The sequence below is a fragment of the Bubalus bubalis genome, chromosome 21 (genome assembly GCF_019923935.1).
Source record: "Bubalus bubalis isolate 160015118507 breed Murrah chromosome 21, NDDB_SH_1, whole genome shotgun sequence".
NCBI lineage: Eukaryota > Metazoa > Chordata > Mammalia > Artiodactyla > Bovidae > Bubalus > Bubalus bubalis.
In genome coordinates, this window is record NC_059177.1 from 26,056,972 (window position 1) to 26,077,072 (window position 20,101).

General features: G+C 39.1%; 1 protein-coding gene across 8 annotated transcripts in view; it reads right to left on the reverse strand.

Moving 5' to 3' along the window:
* Positions 1 to 20,101, reverse strand: part of CHL1 (cell adhesion molecule L1 like) — a 352,993-nt gene that overhangs the window by 143,658 nt on the left and 189,234 nt on the right. For 2 of the 8 annotated variants that reach the window (XM_044934076.2, XM_044934077.2), the window contains exon 1: positions 18,963 to 19,296. The exons of 2 other annotated variants lie outside the window; for them this stretch is intronic. The gene's annotated coding sequence lies outside the window, so the exon portion shown is untranslated. 4 more of the 8 variants (XM_044934075.2, XM_044934070.2, XM_044934071.2 and 1 more) reach the window with 4 other exon arrangements.

Sequence of the window (20,101 nt, forward strand, 5' to 3'; positions counted from 1 at the left end):
CTCTTGATGAAAGTGAAAGAGGAGAGTGAAAAAGTTGGCTTAAAGCTCAACATTCAGAAAACGAAGATCATGGCATCCGGTTCCATCACTTCATGACAAATAGATGGGGAAACAGAGGAAACAGTGTCAGACTTTATTTTTTTGGGCTCCAAAATCACCGCAGATGGTAACTGCAGCCATGAAATTAAAAGATGCTTACTCCTTGGAAGGAAAGTTATGACCAACCTAGATAGCATATTGAAAAGCAGAGACATTACTTTGCCAACAAAGGTCCATCTAGTCAAGGCTATGGTTTTTCCTGTGGTCATGTATGGATGTGAGAGTTGGACTGTGAAGAAGGCTAAGCACCAAAGAATTGATGCTTTTGAACTGTGGTGTTGGAGAAGACTCTTGAGAGTTCCTTGGACTGCAAGGAGATCCAGCCAGTCCATCCTAAAGGAAATCAGTCCTGAATATTCATTGGAAGGACTGATGCTGAAGCTGAAACTCCAATACTTTGGCCACCTGATGCGAAGAACTGACTCATTGGAAAAGACCCTGATGCTGGGAAAGATTGAGGGCAGGAGGAGAAGAGGATGACAGAGTATGAGATGGTTGGATGGCATCACCGACTCAATGGACATGGGTTTGAATGAACTCCAGGAGTTGGCGATGGAGAGGGAGGCCTGATGTGCTGCAGTCCATAGGGTCGCAAACAGTCAGACATGACTGAGCCACTGAAATGAACTGAATGAGAACCTGCTGTACAGCACATGAACTCTTCAGTGCTCTGTGTTTACCTATATGGGAAGAAAATCTAAAAAAGAGGGGATATATCTATACATGTAGGTGATTCACTTTGCTGTATAGTAGGAACTAACAATATTATAAAACAACTACACTTCATAAAAAATTAAAAAACAGAAAAAATAAAAGATGGTACCACTTTTAAAAAAAGAAGAAATAAATAACAGGAATGCATCGGGATCTTTAATTCTTATTAAGTTAGTATTAATCCGATAAGTTGTTTTATGTCAGATGCTAACTGTAATCCTCAAGGCAACCACTGAGAAAATAAAAATTAAAACCAGAAAGTAGAACAAGGGAAGTAAAATGGTACACTGCCAATTATTTAACAGAAGTTACTAAGGGAGGGATAAAAACAAAAATAAGAGACATGTAGAAAAATAGCAAAATGCTAGATGTCAATTCTACTGTATCAGTTATTACATTAGATGTATGTGGACTGAACACTAATTTCAAAGCAGAGACTGGCAAAAGAGTTTAAAGAAAATTTTCCAACTATGGTGTTCAGAAGTGCACAACTTCAGATTCAAATATGTTTATAGGCTGAAAGTAAAAGGAAAAGTAAATACCTTGGAAAAAGTAACCAAAATAGATCTTAGGTGGCTATACTACCATTAGGCAAAATAGACTTTAAGGAAAACACTGTTACTTTAAAGACAAAGAGGGACTTTTTTTAAATGCAATGCCAGCAAGCCAACCCATCAGAAGATATAACAATTATGAACATAAATGTACCTTGCTGCTGCTGCTGCTAAGTCGCTTCAGTCGTGTCCGACTCTGTGCAATCCCATAGACGGAAGCCCACCAGGCTCCCCCGTCCCTGGGATTCTCCAGGCAAGAACACTGGAGTGGGTCGCCATTTCCTTCTCCAATGCATGAAAGTGAAAAGTGAAAGTGAAGTCGCTCAGTCGTGCCCGACTCTTAGCGACCCCATGGACTGCAGCCTACCAGGCTCCTCCGTCCATGGGATTTTCCAGGCAAGATTCTCAAATACAGAAGATTAAAAATGGATGCAATGAAGAGAGAAATACAGAGTTCGATAATAATAGCTGAAAATTTCAATACTTCATTTTCAATAATGGATAAAACAACTAAGCAGAAGATAAACAAGGAAATTAAAGAATCAGAAGTTTCCATGGGCTTTTGTTTGAGGACACAGAAATGGCTGAACAGAAAACTACAGAGCCACTATACCAAGACGGAACAGACCTATATATTACTAAGAGCTTTCCAGAGAAGCAAAACCAACAAGATATGTATATATGTGTAGAGTTGTAGATACAGAAATTTATTTTGAGGAATTGGTTCACACAGTTGCAGGGTTTCTTCAATCTAGTATGTGCAGAGCAAGCTAAGAGGCTGGACACTCAGCAAAGAGTTGCAGTTGAGTCTACAGGAAGACTTGCTGGCAGACTTCCTTCTTGGTATTAGATAAGGTAGACTCTATTCTGTAAAAAACTTCAACTGACTGCATGAGGCCCACCCACATCACAGAAGCCAACCTGCTTTAGTCAGTGTCTCCAATTTAAATGCTAATCTAATTCAAAAAGGCTTCCAGATGGCTCAGGGGTAAAGAATCTGCCTGCAATGCAGGAGATGTGGGTTCCATGCTTGTGTCGGGAAGATCCCCTGGAGAAGAAAATGGCAACCCTCTCCAGTATTCTTGTCTGGGAAATCCCATGGACAGAGCACCTGGTGGGTTACAGTCCATATGGTTGCAAAGAGTCAGACATGACTGAGTGACTGAGCATGTATGATACATCCAAAAAAATATCTTCACAGAAACAACTACAATAATGTTTGACCAAATATCTAGGCACTGTGCTTAGCCAAGCTGTCACATAAAATTAACCACTACAGGCTCCAATAAGATAGATAAGGTGGCTAAGTCTCAGAGGGGCCCGGCACCACATACGGCTGTTGGCATAGCTGATGTCATTTTGGGCCCTTACATTTTTTCGTGTCCTTCCATAGAACCTACCTAGGACTCTGCATACATGTGACTGTACCAGGCAGTAAACCACTTCTGTTATCAAGGGCTTTGTAGTTAATAGATATGATTTAATAATCATTAGGACCAGGTAGCCTCTATGCTGGTTAGTCCCATTAGTTCCCACACAATAATAACAATTTTCACTGATTACTCCCCCCATCCACAAAAATAGCTATCCACTCATAAATCTAGACTTAAGAATGCATGTCCTGTTTCCTAGCACCTATTCTTATACCCTAGGTTAACACAAGGAAGTGTGGAATGCAGCTGCCAATGCTTCCAGATCTTTGTCTGCCAATCCCACCCTGGGCCTAAATTACCCTATAATAACTGAGTGCCTCATTATTCAGTCTCACCATGCATGCCCAGTTTGGTGGGCACTTTTTGTTCCCAGTGTTCTCCAACACACCACTTAACGAGACTTAAGGTGGACAATCAAAACCAGAGGATTTCTGGTCCCTGGCAATGCAAAATAACCAGTAGAATCACAATTTACCAGCCTCATAATTCACAAGATGCTGGAATGTTGGTCATGACTGTGTGATTTAGATATTAAATACTAGTCATGGGGCAGGATAGTAAAACCAAGAAAGGAACCAGAAGACATCAGGGCCACTCTTCTAAGACCTGTATATATTAGTAAGAGTTTTTCAGAGAAACAGAAGCAAAAAGATACGTATATATGCATCTTTTCAGCTCAGTCCAGTCGCTCAGTCGTGTTCGACTCTTTGCGACCCCATGAATCACAGCACGCCAGGCCTCCCTGTCCATCACCAACTCCCAGAGTTCACTCAAACTCATGTCCATCGAGTCGGTGATGCCATCCAGCCATCTGATCCTCTGTCATCCCCTTCTCCTCCTGACCCCAATCCCTCCCAGCATCAGAGTCTTTTCCAATAAGTCAACTCTTCGCGTGAGGTGGCCAAAGTACTGGAGCTTCAGCTTTAGCATCATTCCTTCCAAAGAAATCCCAGGGCTGATCTCCTTCAGAATGGACTGGTTGGATCTCCTTGCAGTCCAAGGGACTCTCAAGAGTCTTCTCCAACACCACAGTTCAAAAGCATCAATTCTTCGGCGCTCAGCCTTCTTCACAGTCCAACTCTCACATCCATACATGACTACTGGTAAAACCATAGCCTTGACTAGATGGACCTTTGTTGGCAAAGTAATGTCTCTGCTTTTCAATATGCTATCTAGGTTGGTCATAACTTTCCTTCCAAGGAGTAAGCGTCTTTTAATATCATGGCTGCAATCACCATCTGCAGTGATTTTGGAGCCCAGAAAAATACAGTCTGACACTGTTTCCACTGTTTCCCCATCTATCTACCATGAAGTGATGGGACCAGATGTCATGATCTTCGTTTTCTGAATGTTGAGCTTTAAGCCAACTTTTTCACTTTCCTCTTTCACTTTCATCAACATATAGGTGTATATATTTATTTTGAGAAATTGGTTCACATTGGGAGATTGAATTGACATATATACACTATTGCTACAATATATAAAAGATAACTAATGAGAGCATACTCTATAGCTCAGGGAACTCTACTCAGTGCTCTGTGGTATTAGCCCTTTAAATGCACTCATGGAGTCATATAAATTCCCAGGCTCCTTGGCAATTTCTTTGGGAGTAGAAATTCTAACAGGACTAACTCTAAAATACTGAACAATTAATAAGGAGACTAATTACTCAAGACAATTAAGTTTTTACAACCTGAACACTACTGAAATTTTGAATGGATATTCCTTGCTGTGGAAACATGCCCTGCTCATTCTAGGATGTTGAGGAGAATCGTTGACATCTGAACCACGAGACCAGTAACACCCTTCCTCTTTTCCCAAATTGTGACAATCAACCATCTCTCCAGACATTGTCAGATGCTCCCTGATAGGCAAAATCACTCCAGATGAGAACCATTAGGTTAAAGAAGGTGATATTCTTAACTGGAAAATTTTCTGGCTAAGTTTTAAAGTGTGTGTATCTGTGTACATGTGTGCATATGTCTACGCATCTCCATGTATGTCTGTGTCTGTAGAAATCTCTATGAAATCTGTGTGTATACATCTCTGTGTACACCTGTGCATCTTTGCATGTACGTGTGTGCATGCATGTATAAGTGATGGGGAGGAGGGGCACTAACTAATTGCTATTGTTTAGTTGCTAAGTCGTGTCTGACTCTTTTGCAAACCCATGGACTATAGCCCACCAGGCTCCTCTGTCCATGGGATTCTCCCGACAAGAATACTGGAGTGGGTTGCCATTTCCTTCTCAGGGGGATCTTCCTGACACAGGGATCGAACCCACATCTCCTGCTTGACAGGCAGATTCTTTACCACTGAGCCACCTGGGAAGTCTACACTTGCTAATAGTTAACTACTAAAACCAGGGAGAAAAAAGATTACCATCTATAACCCATGAGAAAACAGTAAGTATTAAACTAACCATCCAACACCTGCAAGTTCTTGTAGTTCATTTCTTTATCCTTCACTGATCCTGCAAAGAAACAGTCATTTAGTTGACTATTTTATAGTTATAGTTTAGACTATTTTATAGTTATAGTTTAGTCATTTATAGTCAAGGTGATAGTTTTTATTACCCTCTAACTCTAGCCTCTTGTGCCATTCTTGTATGCTTGCCTTTTGACAGCTTAAAGTTGTATTTCTAAGATTCTGCTTGCATGTAGTAAATATACCAAAAGCAGTTGTCAACCAGCTTTACCAGTAATGAAAATACTATTAACATTTCTTATCTATTTTGGAGGTTCTCCAGTCTGCCATTAATGATAAAATGATTTGCCATAAATTATTTTCTTCTTTTAAGACTGATTTTCAATTTTCTAGATAAATTTTGTTAGGAAACAGTTTATGTATCATCCATGTCAACACAACATTCTGTTGGAAAAAATACTGGAAAATATCCCATTCTTTTACGTACAAAATGTCTTCACTGTTGCTGAAATTAAAATAAATATCTTAGTCTATGTGTGGCATATAGACCAGTATAGTCCTATTGTCATTTCTCTTTTCTTTTTGTTCAGTGGAAATCTGATTTTATCCCAATCTGAGCATAATCAGCAGTTTAGGAAAAAAAGTGGACTATGTGGGGGAAGAAAAGACTGTATTTTTATGCAATGGTTTTATACTCAGTAGGGAAAAAAAAAAAAAAAAAAAACCATTTGCCAAGTAAAGGCATTAACACATCTTCAAGGGACTTCTCAAGTTCAATTTTTTCCCCCTGGCTCAGCATTTCATTTTTACGGCATCTATTAATCAAGTCTAAGAGCCTTAAATCCCCAATCCTTACTTAAGATTATTTCACAACTGCTGTCCTCTTCTCCCTTTGTCTCTAGCAGTGTCTTCCTCTTTATCTATTGTTTTACCTCAGCTCTTCACCCTACTCCTTCCATCATCCCAATTCTCCATCCTTTCAGCACAGCAGCCATCAATTTCCAAAACCATACAAGGACTAACCTTTATACTTTCAAAGGGAATTCACTAAATAATGAAGATTGTTTAAGAAATGTCAGGAAAAAATGGATCACTCCAGGATTTAGAGCAACCAGCCCCAACTGGAGAGGGAAAAATGGAAAAAGATGACTAAATTTATCTTTGCTATTTATTGTATTTGAATATCAAAACTCACAGTTAATCTGGAAAGAGACCAGCTATAGCAAATAGCCCCCCTTCAATGAAAATAAACATTTTAAGAAGCTAAATGTATGCAAAATATATGTAAGATTAAAAAAGAAAAACAGTAGAGTGATGAAAGGAACCAGGTACAATCTCCACTGAGAAATCTGTTCTTTTTTTTAATTCACTAAAGTGGAAAGTCACAGGTAAGTGATTGGCTATTTTCTTCCCTGTCCTCATCCTTAAAAGTAACTGAAAAATTGCTAAGGATCTAAAAGGTCAAACATCATTAATCTATCTTTTCCTCAGATACCCATCATAATTCTGAATGTTGTTATTATATAGGTCTATTTTATGCATGTCCCCTTAAGAATTCGAAGATCTGGGCATAAGAGATACACAGAGAAATCAGAGTAATTCCAAGTTGCTTGAAATCATTTAAAAGCCAAAGGCAAACTTCTACCTGGAAACCAAACACCCTGCCTTTTCTTCCTTAACAAGACTCAAACATTTTTTTCTTTGTTCCTATCCTTGATAGAGTTCAGATACTAAAACATTGCTTCCTGTCTGATATTTGCAGACTGCCATTTATAACGTTGTAAAATACCCCTTTTATTGAGTAACTGTGTGTGTACCTCTGCAAGCAAATGCTCTATTCCTCAGGTCCAGTATCCCAAATCTACCATTATGCTTCTTGAATTGACAGAAAATTGCTTTCAAATGCGATTTCTACTCATCCTTTTTATAGATATGGTTAAAAAAAAAAAGCAGCAAATCAAAAAGGAAAACAGGTTAATTTTATGCCAATCACGAAACCTGGTGACAGGTGTTGCCATATGTTGCGACAAGATCTCCTGGCCATGGGTCATTGCTTTGAAAGCAACTAACGAATGGCTTGCACTACTGTGACACGCGGAATGGCCCCCTGGGAGCTCATGCAAAGATCTCATGACGGGTGTGAAATTAACTCGTGGCATCATGCTATTTTCCAAACATGACAGCTCCCAGATCAGTATCCAGTTAGCGCAGTGGGGACTGAAGGAGGAACTTCGACATCTAGTAAATGATTTCAGTGGAGTCCCCTGTGAGCCTTAAGAAAAAACATCCCCAGAGAGAATGTCTAGAAAGGTTAAAATCATACAAGGCAGTGGGCAAATACATTAAGTTATGCAAAGTAACTCTGTCTGGGACAGCCTCACAATTTCAATTTGCTTCCTGGACTAATTTTCACAAAGATAAATAAAGTACTCAGTATTATAATTTTGAAGAGCTCTTTATTTCTTCCTTGAATTAGAACAAGAGATTCAGTCGAGTTGAGGAAGTACTGAAGTGACCACGCTTCCTCCCAACACACACACAAGTGTGCAAATGAACATACACAGAAACACACTTCTCTGCCACATGGAGTAAAACATAAATGCTCACATTGGAACTTTCATAATTTTATGTGCAAAAGTAAAATCTCTAGACAGTAGGAGTAAAACTTTGTTACAGAAAATAAAGATGCTAAAAGAACAAAGTGAAACACTTGCATCATGAAATAAATGAATGTCACAGCTTTACTCTGACTTCTGAGTTAATTCCCTTTCCTACATCAATTTCAAATGTCATAAAGATAACAGGTGGAAATGGGCAAATATGGAGTAAGAAGAGTAAGCAAATTCAGCATTTAGAAATACAGCCATCTAAACACAGTATTTATTTTATTTGAATTTCCAATATTTTGTTTTGCAATACTTTTTGCATAATGTTCATAGTATTTTTTAAAACAAACAAAACCATAGGCACAGTAACTGTTGTTTGAAATGCAAGCAATGTTTGGTCTTAAAAGCATAAAAGGAATGCATGAATGCCAATGTAGTAGAGAGTGAGAAATTACATGGGATTGAATGCTATGTTCTTTGGCCAACAGGCAAATTAAGTGTATTAATACAATGTGTGTGTACAAATAAAGACCATTAAAATCTGGTTTCACAATCTGGGCACTAGTTATTAATTCCTATTTCTTCATTTTACTTTTTAAATCTAAATTTTCCTCAGAATTACTTTTTGATCCTAGCATGTGGACATTACCATTTAATTCTAAGACTGGGAAAATACCTTAAGTATCAAATAATAACCTTCAATTTCCAAGCAGATGTTTAATACATTTTAAGAAATAAAAATTTAACCTCTTATAAACAATTTCCTTGAATGGCTATATATGTAACAAACACTATATAATACATACTATGTGCTCGGGACTATTCTAAGAACTTTATAAGAAATTCATTTAATCTTAATAAAACAATCCAGTGAGGTATGCATTATTATTATTTCCAACTTTTGGATGAGGCTAACATGGAAGCAGAGTAAGTCATGTAAAACATGTCTAGGGACCTCCCTGGTGGTCCAGTGGTCAAGAATCCACCTGCTCACACACAGGGCATGAGTTCACTCCCTGGTCCAGGAAAAGCCTACATGCCGCAGAGCAACTGAGCCCACATGCCATAGCTACTGAGCCCCATGCTCTGCAACAAGGGAAGTCACTGCAATGAGAAGCCTGTACAACACAACTACAGAGTAGCCCCCGCTAACCACAACAAGAGAAACCCTAGGCAGCAACAAAGACCCAATGCAAGCAAAGATAAATAAAAAAAAAACAAAAACATGTCTACAGTTAATCTCCAGAATACTCTACAACTGAACCAAAATCTAGACTTTAAAAATAAATTTTGTAATTGGAAGGTAACTGTGTAACAATGTTGTGTTGATTTCTGCCATGCAGCAGTTTGAATCAGCCTCTGGATTCTCCCTCCTACTCCCCCCCCTATCCCACCTCTCTAGCTTGTGACAGAGCACCAGGTTGAGCTCCCTGTGTTATAAAGCAAACCCCCATTGGCTATCTAGTTTACATACGGTAATGTATATGTGTCAATGCTACTCTCTCTTAACTGATCGCACTCTCTCCTTCCCCTGCTTTGTCTGCAAGTCTCTTCTCTATGTCTGCATTCCTATTGCTGTCCTTCAAACTGGTTCATCAGTACCATTTGTCTATATTCCATATATATGTGTTAATATACAATATTTGTCTCTTGACTTACTTCACTCTGTATAACAGGCTCTAGGTTCATCCACATCACTAGAACTGACTCAAATTCGTTCATTTAAGGCTGAGTAATACTCCATTGCATACATGTACCACATATATCATCGTTTGATGGACATGTAAGTTGCTTCCATGTCCTAGCTATTGTATATAACACTTCAATGAATACTGGGCAACAGGAATCTTTAGGAATTGTGGTTTTCTCAGGGTAGATGCCCAGTAGTGGGCAGAATCCAAGCTCAACCTCCACACCATGAAGTTCAGCGTCCAGTAGGTCTTCAATTCTGACTACTAGTTTTTAGAACTTGAATTACTTTCTTGAACTTTCAAATTCAGTTTTTTTCACTATAAAAAGGGAGTAATAGCATTTAAAAGGTTAAGTGAGATACAATATAAAATTCTTAGAAAATGGCTAGGCACACAATATGTATACTCAATTAACAGTATCTTTATATCATTGCTAATGTTTAAATTTCACACACGTCCTTTTATATAAGCTTGTCTTTATACAAGTGTTCCTTTCAGACTAAGAACTACCCTTTTGAATAGTAGAAATGGCCTTTTTTCAACTTCAGGAAATACAGTTTTCTCATTATAAAACATTAAGTTTATTAAATGCCCCATTCAACAGCCTTATGAATACAGAAAAAAATAGACTATTGGGAAAGGCAACACAGATAATCTCCAGGTGTCTACTGTTCCCTGGTTATGACATCATGTAAGCCATCTGCGCTCTCTGCAGATACTAATTCTACACAGCAACTATAGCAGTTCATAAGATATGTTTCTTATGATGGAGATGAAGCAAATCTGGACCCACTCTTGCCTTTAATACACATTAACAGAAATAAAGTAATATTGTCGAAGTTAAAAGCACTCACAATGTAGGAGATTTGTTTCTGTTCTCCGATGACAGATTTATGTTCTCAATCTGACCAATGAATAGTAAGTTTAAATAACAAATTCTTTTAAGATAGCAGAATATATTCTTAGGATATTAATGCGATATTACATAATCAGTCATGCAGTGAGCAAGAACCAGGCACAGCCCGGCCAATCAATAGGTAAGTAACCTTGGGCTCACTGATCCTGTCTGAAAGTGAAAGTCGTTCAGTTGTATCCAACTCTCTGAGACCCTATGGAATAGTTCATGGAATTCTCCAGGCCAGAATTCTGGATTGGGTAGCTGTTCACTTCTCCAGGGTTATCTTCCTACCCCAGGGATTGAAACCAGGTCTCTGGCATTGCAGGCAGATTCTTTACCAGCTGAGCCACCAGGGAAGCCCTATCCTGCCTGCTCTCCCCGAAAGAGGCAGTTTAATTATTAGCAATATGTGGAATGACCCCACCCAGCACCCACTGTGTGCACAGTGCCCTGCTAGACACTTAAGGTACAGTGGTGAGCAAAACCAGCCTGGAGCCCGTTTTAACAGAAGGTGCTATCTAAATTGCTTAGTTAGAAACTGGAGATATTGCTTGTCTCATAAAATATCAATGAAAAGTTTTATGGTTCACTAGAATGATAAATGAAGATACTACAAGGATCACAATGGTTTATATAGAAAATGTAAGAAAATAAATATCAATATTTCTTGCACATTAGCAACTGGATAAATCCTCATATAAATAAAAGAAACACAGAGGAAAAACTGTGCATTGACTGAAGCACAATATAGCTTGTAATGTCCCATACTGGGAAAAGATTTTTTTAAATTACAAATGTCTTGCTGCTGCTGCTGCTAAGTCGCGTCAGTTGTGTCCAACTCTGTGCGACCCCATAGATGGCAGCCCACCAGGCTCCCCCGTGCCTGGGATTCTCCAGGCAAGAACACTGGAGCGGGTTGCCATTTCCTTCTCCAGTGCATGAAAGTGAAAAGTGAAAGTGAAGTCGTTCAGTCCTGTCCAACTCTCAGCGACCTCATGGACTCCAGCCTGCCAGGCTCTTCAGTCCATGGGATTTTCCAGGCAAGAGTACTGGAGTGGGGTGGACACTCTTTAAAACGGCCACAAATATTCTATTTAAAATTTGAAACCCATGGTAAAGGGGAGTCTAAAACTAGTAATGAGCTGTTTACAGTAAAAGGGAGCTATTGGTAGTGAGTATGTCAGCCTACCTTACACTAGAGTAAAAATAATAATAATAATAATAAATTTCACCAGAAATTTTTTTCCAGTGCCTGGATTTAGAAGATTGTGAGTTGTTGAACTTTAAAATCAGTTCTTTCCTCATTTAATTTAATTGAATAATGCATCCAATGGTGCACGCCTGCTCAGTGGTGTCCAACTCTTTATGACCCCATGGACTGTAGCCCACCAGGCTCCTCTGTCCATGGAATTTTCCAGGCAATAATACCAGAGTGGGTTGTCATTTCCTCCTCCACGGGATATTCCTGATCCAGGAATTGAACCCACATCTCTGGCGTCTCCTGCATTGGCAGGCATATTCTTCACCACTGAGCCAGGAAGGCCTAGAGAAAATGAGCCACCTGGGAAGTCCCATATTTGAAGAGTGGCTTTATTTATTCTGCTAGGCTAAAGACAGCTTTAGTTGTCTTAATAGTTTTGCATATTAATTTGAGTATGTTTTAACCTAGGCAAACTCATTTACATTGGGATAGTAATATATCTGAATAGTACCCAAAATGTATGTGTATGTGTACATGTTTTATAGGGATCAGAAATGCCACATGAGACAGTACTCTGTCCAGATTTGTTCTTTCCAAAATGGCAGTTGCTAGCCACATGCTGTGATTTACATTTACATTAATTACACTGAAATAGAATTAAATATTTAGTTTCTCAGTCACACTGGTCACACTTCAAGTACTCGACACCCACATGTGGTTTCAGGCTAACATATTGGATCAGGCAGATATAGAACATTTCTATCATTGAAGAAAGTTCTATTGAGCAGATCTGCTATGGACATTCATGTATTTTCATCTGTCCATTATTTCTTGCCCATTCATTTTTGATTCTTCATACCACAAATGTTGATCAAGTACCTACCATATACCCAGTCCAGGGCTAAGCCATGGGACACAGTGATAAGCAAACAAAGATATTGTTCCAATTACCATGGAGCTTACATTCATATGGGGTAAAAGACATTAACAAATCACATGAATAAAGATAAGACTGAAAATATGCTAAGTGCAAAGAAGGAGGGAAGGAGTGCTATTTAGAGGGAGGAGATGGATGCACTCAGCAAAAATGACTGATGAAGTGACAACTGAATTGAGATCAGGGAGAATGTGCAGCTGGGCAAAGAGGCAAGATTGTGTAGAGGGCACAGGTAGATGAGCATGTGCAAAGTCTCTGTGGTCAGGAAGGCCTGGAGAAAATGAGGGTAAAGGTCAGTGAATGGGAGTTGGTGAAGGATGGGGGCGGGGGGTGGTACTGTGTTCCCAGTTGAGCCTGCAAGTTAGTTAGGTTGACATGACTGAAACTTTGTAAACTGTGTAAAGAGCTGGTCTTCATCCAAGATAATCGAAAGCAATTTTAAGGAACAGAAAGTAATTTTAAGCAGAAAGATGGTACGATCAAATTTCTATTTCAGAAAGAATCTCTGGGGAGAGTATGAAAAACTACCATATGGGCAAGACTAGATAGGAGTAGTTAGCAGACACATCGGTGCATATTATCATCTGCCACCTGCCACCTCAAGTTTAAATATAGGCAGGCAGACTATAATTTAAACATAAGAAGCATTCAAAAATTTAACTGCTTAAGTATGAAACCTTTAGCTAGTATGCTTAGCTAAATTTTTGAAGGATATTATAATAGAAAACATAAACCTAACATCAAACTCATGAAGCTGATAATTTCCTAACATACACAATTTCATCCATCCACAGAGACAACAGCAGAGAGAAGCAACAGGGAATAATGTGAATGTGCTGAATTTAGCCCCATCGAGTATTGCTGAGGCTTAATGGCCAAACAGTAAAGGTCCAGAGAAGACCCAGCTCCTGAACAAGATTAAAGGAGATGATGGAGGCTAAGGAGAAAATAATTAAGTTTGGGAGTGATCACTACCTCCAAGAAATTCAAAAGTTTAAATACTTGTGAAATAAAAGGCTGCCAAACTAAAACATACTAATTCAGGTTCTTGGATGAGGAACTCGGAATGTGGTCACAAGAGAAGCAATCTCTTATTGGCCATGAAAAAGCCGCTAAGCAAATTCCAGTTTGGTACACTCAGTGATACCAAAGAGACTGAAAAATGCACAGGACTTCCATGAAGCATTTGATTTACTATGATCTCCTCACTGTTCCTAGGATACATGCCAAACTCTCTTTTCTAGAGTCTTTGCAGATGTTCTTCCTCTCACTTCAATGGCTCCTTCCCAGATACTCACATAGCTACACTTCCTTCCCATCTCCAATCTGATGTCACCCCTTCAGAGAGGCCTCCCCAGACTATACACGAATATAATAGTGGCCCACGTTCCTGCTTTTACTTCTCATAAAAAGAAAAATCACCATCCGACACTTCATCTCTTCATTGGTTTGGCTGTTAGTTTTTTCCCTAGCTTAGACTATAACTCCCATAAAGGGAGAAATTTGTCTTATTCATTTCTGTATCCCCAGTACCAACTGTCAGGCAGTCACAGGAGTTCAGTAAGTACTGGGTGAATGAATGAGTGAATGAATGGGAGGATGAATCAAGTCACAGTAGGAATCCAGCAGTCAGTCATCTTTCTAACATTTACCACAAAATGTGCCGACTGCTACTTTGAACTAGTTCAGAAAACTCTTGCCTGATTTTGCAATGTCTTTGCCACAATGTGAACAACTCCACAGCCTTTCTAGTTATGAGCATGAAAAGTCTCCCTTGCCTGAGGCTTCTTGCAATTTAAAGTGTCATGGTTAAACCGCTAACTTCCGACATTAGCTACCTGAGGGAAGAATCAGTGTCTAACTCATCTTTCTATGTCCACACATCCAAAACACAGTCTCTTGTAATGAAAGGAGCTTGTCTTCTTGAAATGTTTCTGAGAGGAAAAGTGCCATGGGAAAATGAAAGAAGGCTTGAAATTTATGAATTAAAAATACATCCCTTACTATACCTAAGACTTTGAAGAAGACCATAAAGTCTATTCAGAAATGACAAAGAAGAGTATATCGATAGGAGTAAAAACAAACTTATGAGTTGGAAATAACATTTATCACTACCCTAGAGTTTGGAATAGTACAAGAGTACTCACAAATTTCACAGAAAAACAAGGTTATCAGAGAAATAAAACACCTATAGCAACAAATAAATACATTCTGATGCTGTGAAAAGAATAAATTTCCCCAATATTTTTGGCATTGCTATACATTCTTGTAAAATAATATGTTTTAAATAACAGTAGCAATATTATGGTAAAGTTAAAAAAATGACAATTTTATAGTAATTAATAGGTATAAGAATTTAGTGTTTTTATGGAAACTGGTAAAATTATTTATGTCTATATTATTTACAAATATAGAAATTTCACTTACCCAATTCTGTTGAAATTTTGCTATGTTGCAGAAACTGTCTATATACGATTTCACAGTGAGCACATATCAAAACAGTATTTTATCACAATGTGATTTTTAATAGCTTGAGATATGACTACCAAATAGATATGTCACAAAAACATGATCTTCACTTAACATGAAAGATGACTTTTCATAAGAGTGCTTCGAACCCAGCATATGTATGAAAGGAAGAACCATGGTGCATATCCAAACCCAATACTCTCAACCACATTCATCAATGTTCACTTTGATTTCCCTTTCCTGTCTCCATTGCTCCTCTGAATCTCTTTGTCAGATAACATTATCATACATTTCCTGATTTCCACAGTGGAATGAAAATACCAGCCTTTGCAGCTGTGCATCTCTGGATTTCTATTTATGGCAATGTCCATTCAAATTTAAAACTCTAACAGTTTCTCCACCCTCACAAATTCCCTGTATTTCATCTCATGGCAATTTCTCCTTGGTAAGCAGTCTTCCATAATCTCCCCGTCAACCACTCTGCCTATTACTAGGAAAAAGAAAGTTAGTGGGCACAAGGGGTCTACATGCAGGGAAAATAAAATAGAGGAGGCCTCATGGAGCTCTCTAGACTAGTTGTGACTGGTTGATCAAGGATTCTTACCTCAGTTGGAACATTAACCTGAAATGATTTTATTTTTTTCCTTCAAATGTTGCTTTCAACTTGGATTTGCCAAATCCTCCGTTCCCACCATTCTACGCTATTTTATTCCATAAGACTCAAGTCACTGTTTATCACTAAGTATCAGGCTGATTTAAAATGCTCCCTTCATTATTTTTGGCCATAACTATGCTGAAAGGAGTTGGAATGAGGAGAGCAATGTCATCACTTCTTTTATCCACTTATCTCTCTAGCATCCTGGAATTAGAACCCACTCTAACAGCCTGGATCTTCAGTTGGATCAGCTCCTGTGCAGTCCCCAGCTCCCACCTCTACCCAGCTTCCACCCATAACTGCAGGGCCCAGAGCATCTTGCTCCTGTTGTTGCTGCTCTGAGAAAACCCCTAGGTGAGGTACCAGCAAGACAGCTGGAGCCCAGATACTTAATACCAGGTCTGCTTGATAGATAGGACATTTCAGGCACTCCTGCTGGGCCCAATGGTGAGAGTCTGGGCTGCTCTACTGGCCAACACTACTTTCTCCTTCCACTTTTCTTCTGCCCTGCTCACATCAGCATAAGAAGTCATCACTGATTCAGGTAAACAGGGAACAAACTGCCAGTTTCCCATGCAACATCAATCTGTGCTAATGTTTCACTGGACTCCTTCCCTGACATTGCAAAGGGAAAAGAGAATCCCCTCTTATCACCAACAATGAACATGGCACAAAGCCAAAACATTTCAAAGAGCCAATCTCACATTCCTGGCCCCAATTCTTTCTGTGTAGAAGAAACTGGGCAGCTAAGGTAATGGTTGGGGTAATCTGGCTTCTTTGAACTCTTGAGAAACCCCTGAGTGGTATCCTAGTGTGACCAAGCAGGACCCTGTGAGGCCATCCCAGAATAGACTCCCCACCCATGTCCTCCACCTGCCTTTTGTCTGTTTAAAAAAAAAAAAACACCTTTAGCCAAAGAATAAATTCAATCCGAGAAGTGAGAAAATGCAGAAAGAAAGGAAAACAGTCAAGCAAGACAAAATACTTCAGCCATTAAACAAAGGTGAAGACTTTTAGTTCTTCCTCAAGGACTATAGACAATATTCTGAGCCACGTGATTTAGCTGTTTTGCAGATACCGAAACCCAGAACAGGTGGAAGAAGTTAACTGTATGCTGCTCACAAGCACGCAGACCCTAGACCAGCTGGACGCAGAAGGTTGATGATGAATGATGCTGACTCCCATGTCCCTCACCACCAGCCAATCAGAAGCTGTCCATGAGCTGATCTCGCCCTGCTCTGTGAATACTGTCAGACTCCTCACTACCCTCTCCAGGGTGGGGCACACATTTAGGAGGGCTTTAGGTTGCTGTGACCCCCTTTGCTTGGCACAGCAATAAAGCTGTTCTTTCCTACTCCACCCAAAACTCTCTCCACGTTTCTATCAGGCACCAGTAAACAAAGACCAAGTTCCAGCAACGCTAGGCTCATCTCCGATTTGGGCTGTGAGTTCCACCTACCAATTTGAGAGCAACCACAGCAAAAAAAAAAAAAAAAAAAAAACACAACATCTCACTCAATACTCCTTTAAGACTCATTAGCAGAGACGTCTAAATTAGGTTAATTTTTGGCCATCACCTTAATCACTTTTGTCTTTAAACCCTATGTTCTATAACATTTCAAGAGGAGCAGAGTGAATTGTTTCCTAAAACTGAGTCCTACTAATGAACACAGCATCTAAATCCAAAATTGCCTAACTCCAAATATTTTTTAGTTGTTTTCAGTGCACTAAATAAAATTAAGATTCATAGCTGTGTCTGAATAATTATTAAACTTTGCAACATATATTTATGGCATGTATAACAATCTTGGGTAAAGGGAAAGGAACATGTATAAACAATTCCAGTAATTATGAAATTGAATCCAAAGCACCAACTAGTCATCATTGAAAATACTTTTTCATATCACTGCTATGACTTCTAGAAAATCTTATACTTTATTTTTGCGAAATTAGTGTTTGACTCACTGAGATAAAACAAAACATAGATGCTTGTGGAATATACTGAAGATCTGCATGCAGACAATTAAATCTATTGAACAGGTGTTGGGACAAAACACATTTAGAGCAAGAATAAACAAAAAACGTGACAATGTCAACAAATATGAATTGAATAAACTACCAGCTGTGATTAAAAACCAAACAAGTTTTTTCCATAGGAAAGATATACCATTTTAAAATTGACCATCACCAGCGCAACTGACCAAACTCATGGTCAGTTAAGAATACTGACAAAAGCACTTCTATGAAAATCGTTAGAACTTCTTATGAAAATGTGTTCAATTTGCTTTTATTGTTTTATCAGATTTATTTCATACTTTAAATTTTCTTAACAAAGTATCTCTTAAATCAGAAGTTACCAGCAAGTGATATTATATTTAGCGTTTTTCTTGAGTTTTATACAACTCAATGGAGAAAATCAACATGAATCTGGCCTTGCCTTTGAGATGCACAGAAGAACTTAACTAGGTGTTAATGTTAAATCACTGAAGATCATGAATATAATATGTATAAGGTGATTTTAGAATCTCAAGAGGGGAAACTTTACAGATGGGATATATTTAAATTTTCTTTTGGCAAAATAAAAAAATTTAAATTCTCATAATTTAAGGTAATATCAGCCATTGGAAACTTCAAAACACTAAAAGTTCTTAGGAAGTGAATACCATTTTAAGGAGAAGTAAATAAAAACTAAAATATGAACATAAAGTAGAAGAAAATGAATAATTCCAACCTAAGGCCTAAATCTCATAGTGGTTAATTAGGATTTTACGCAAAGGAAGTTGCTGCCAGGCCAAAGAAACAAATTCTCATTATATTTGGAGCCACGAGTCATGAGGGAAATGATAGCATGAAGCTTCTTAGCGAAATTTTGAGAAGAGATCTTGCTACCAAGTAAATCTGCCTTTAAAATGGTATCACATACTTTTTTCAGTTGTAAGGTATTTGTTTAAAGCCTGATGTATACAGGGAAGGGGCACAAACTAACAAAACCATAGGATCCTTACCACTGTGAAATATGAAAAACATATCGCAAATAGCAGATGAAGGCAAGGAAGCAGACTCACCAATATGAAAAATAATGAGGACAAATTATGCTGGTAAAAGCTATGGAGGTGTAGACCCGTGATTAGTCACCAACCAGCTTCCCGCAGACTTAGTTCCTAGCATTTCAAGTAAGGGGGAAGTGAGATGATTTCCTGGATGGCTTAGTCTGTTCAGTCTGTCATAGCAGTACTGTAAACTGTGTGGCTTATAAACAACAGAAATTTATTTCTCACAGTTCTGGAGGCTGGGCAGTGGTCCAAGATGAAGGCGCTGGCAGATTCGGCGCCTGGTAAGAATGCTCTTCAGAGTCACAGGCGGCCGTCTCCTAGCCGGGCTCTCTCAGGGTGGAAGGGGTGAAGGGCTCTGTGGGGCTCTTTTAGAGAGGCTCTAATACCATTCCTGAAGGCTCCACCCTCAAGTCCTAATTGCCTCCCAAAGCCCCACCTCCCAACTCCATCTCGTTGGAGATTTAGCTTCAACTTGGCAATGTTCAAGGAGTCACAAATATTCATTCTATAGCACCGGACCCTATGAGAATCAGGGAACAGCTTTGGTTATTAACTATTGTTTTAAGAACTACTGTTGTGATCATATGAATGGTAAACAACTGTGTCTTGGAGGGCCCTAGAGTAGCACCCTGAAGTGTTGCTTCACTGATCTAAGAACCTCCCTCCCCACCTGAGAGCTTCAGGGAGCCACACTGTGCTCACAGGTGTTCCGGGACTATCCCATTTGCGGTTAGCTTATTTGTTCTAAGTGAAAATCAAACTATCTCTCATCCTAACTTCTCAGTGCATGAAACCTTCACAATTTCTCTGAGATAGGCTGCCGCTGAGGGGGGAGCCACATACACCACCACCCCGGAGTGTGCCATTTCGCCTTGTGGATTTTTTCCAGCTGAAGCCAATTAAGACCCAGCAGACTCAGGTAAAGCTTTTTTGCCTAAATGGCAACCCACTCCAGTACTCTTGCCTGGAAAATTCCACGGAGGGAGGATCCTGGTAGGCTACAGTCCATGGGGTCGCAAAGAGTTGGACACAACTGAGCGACTTCACTTTCACTTTCACTGCCTATAAAAATTTAGATAGAGGGCCTATACCTAGAAGAGAGCTATTATCAGAGATAATATTTATATCTGGAAGACATATCTGCATGGCAGGGCAAACATCCGATTACCAAACATGCTCTTCTCACCTTCCTATGGATTGGTTTCTACATTTTTGAAGCCCAAGTCTCCTACCCCCATCTCCTTAACTCAAGATGGTATATAAGCCACAAGTGACTGACTGACCTTGAGTCTCCTATTTTTCTTTCTTTCTTTCTTTTCTTTTGTATGGAGCTCCCTGAATCCAAAATTAAGTTTGTTTTTCTT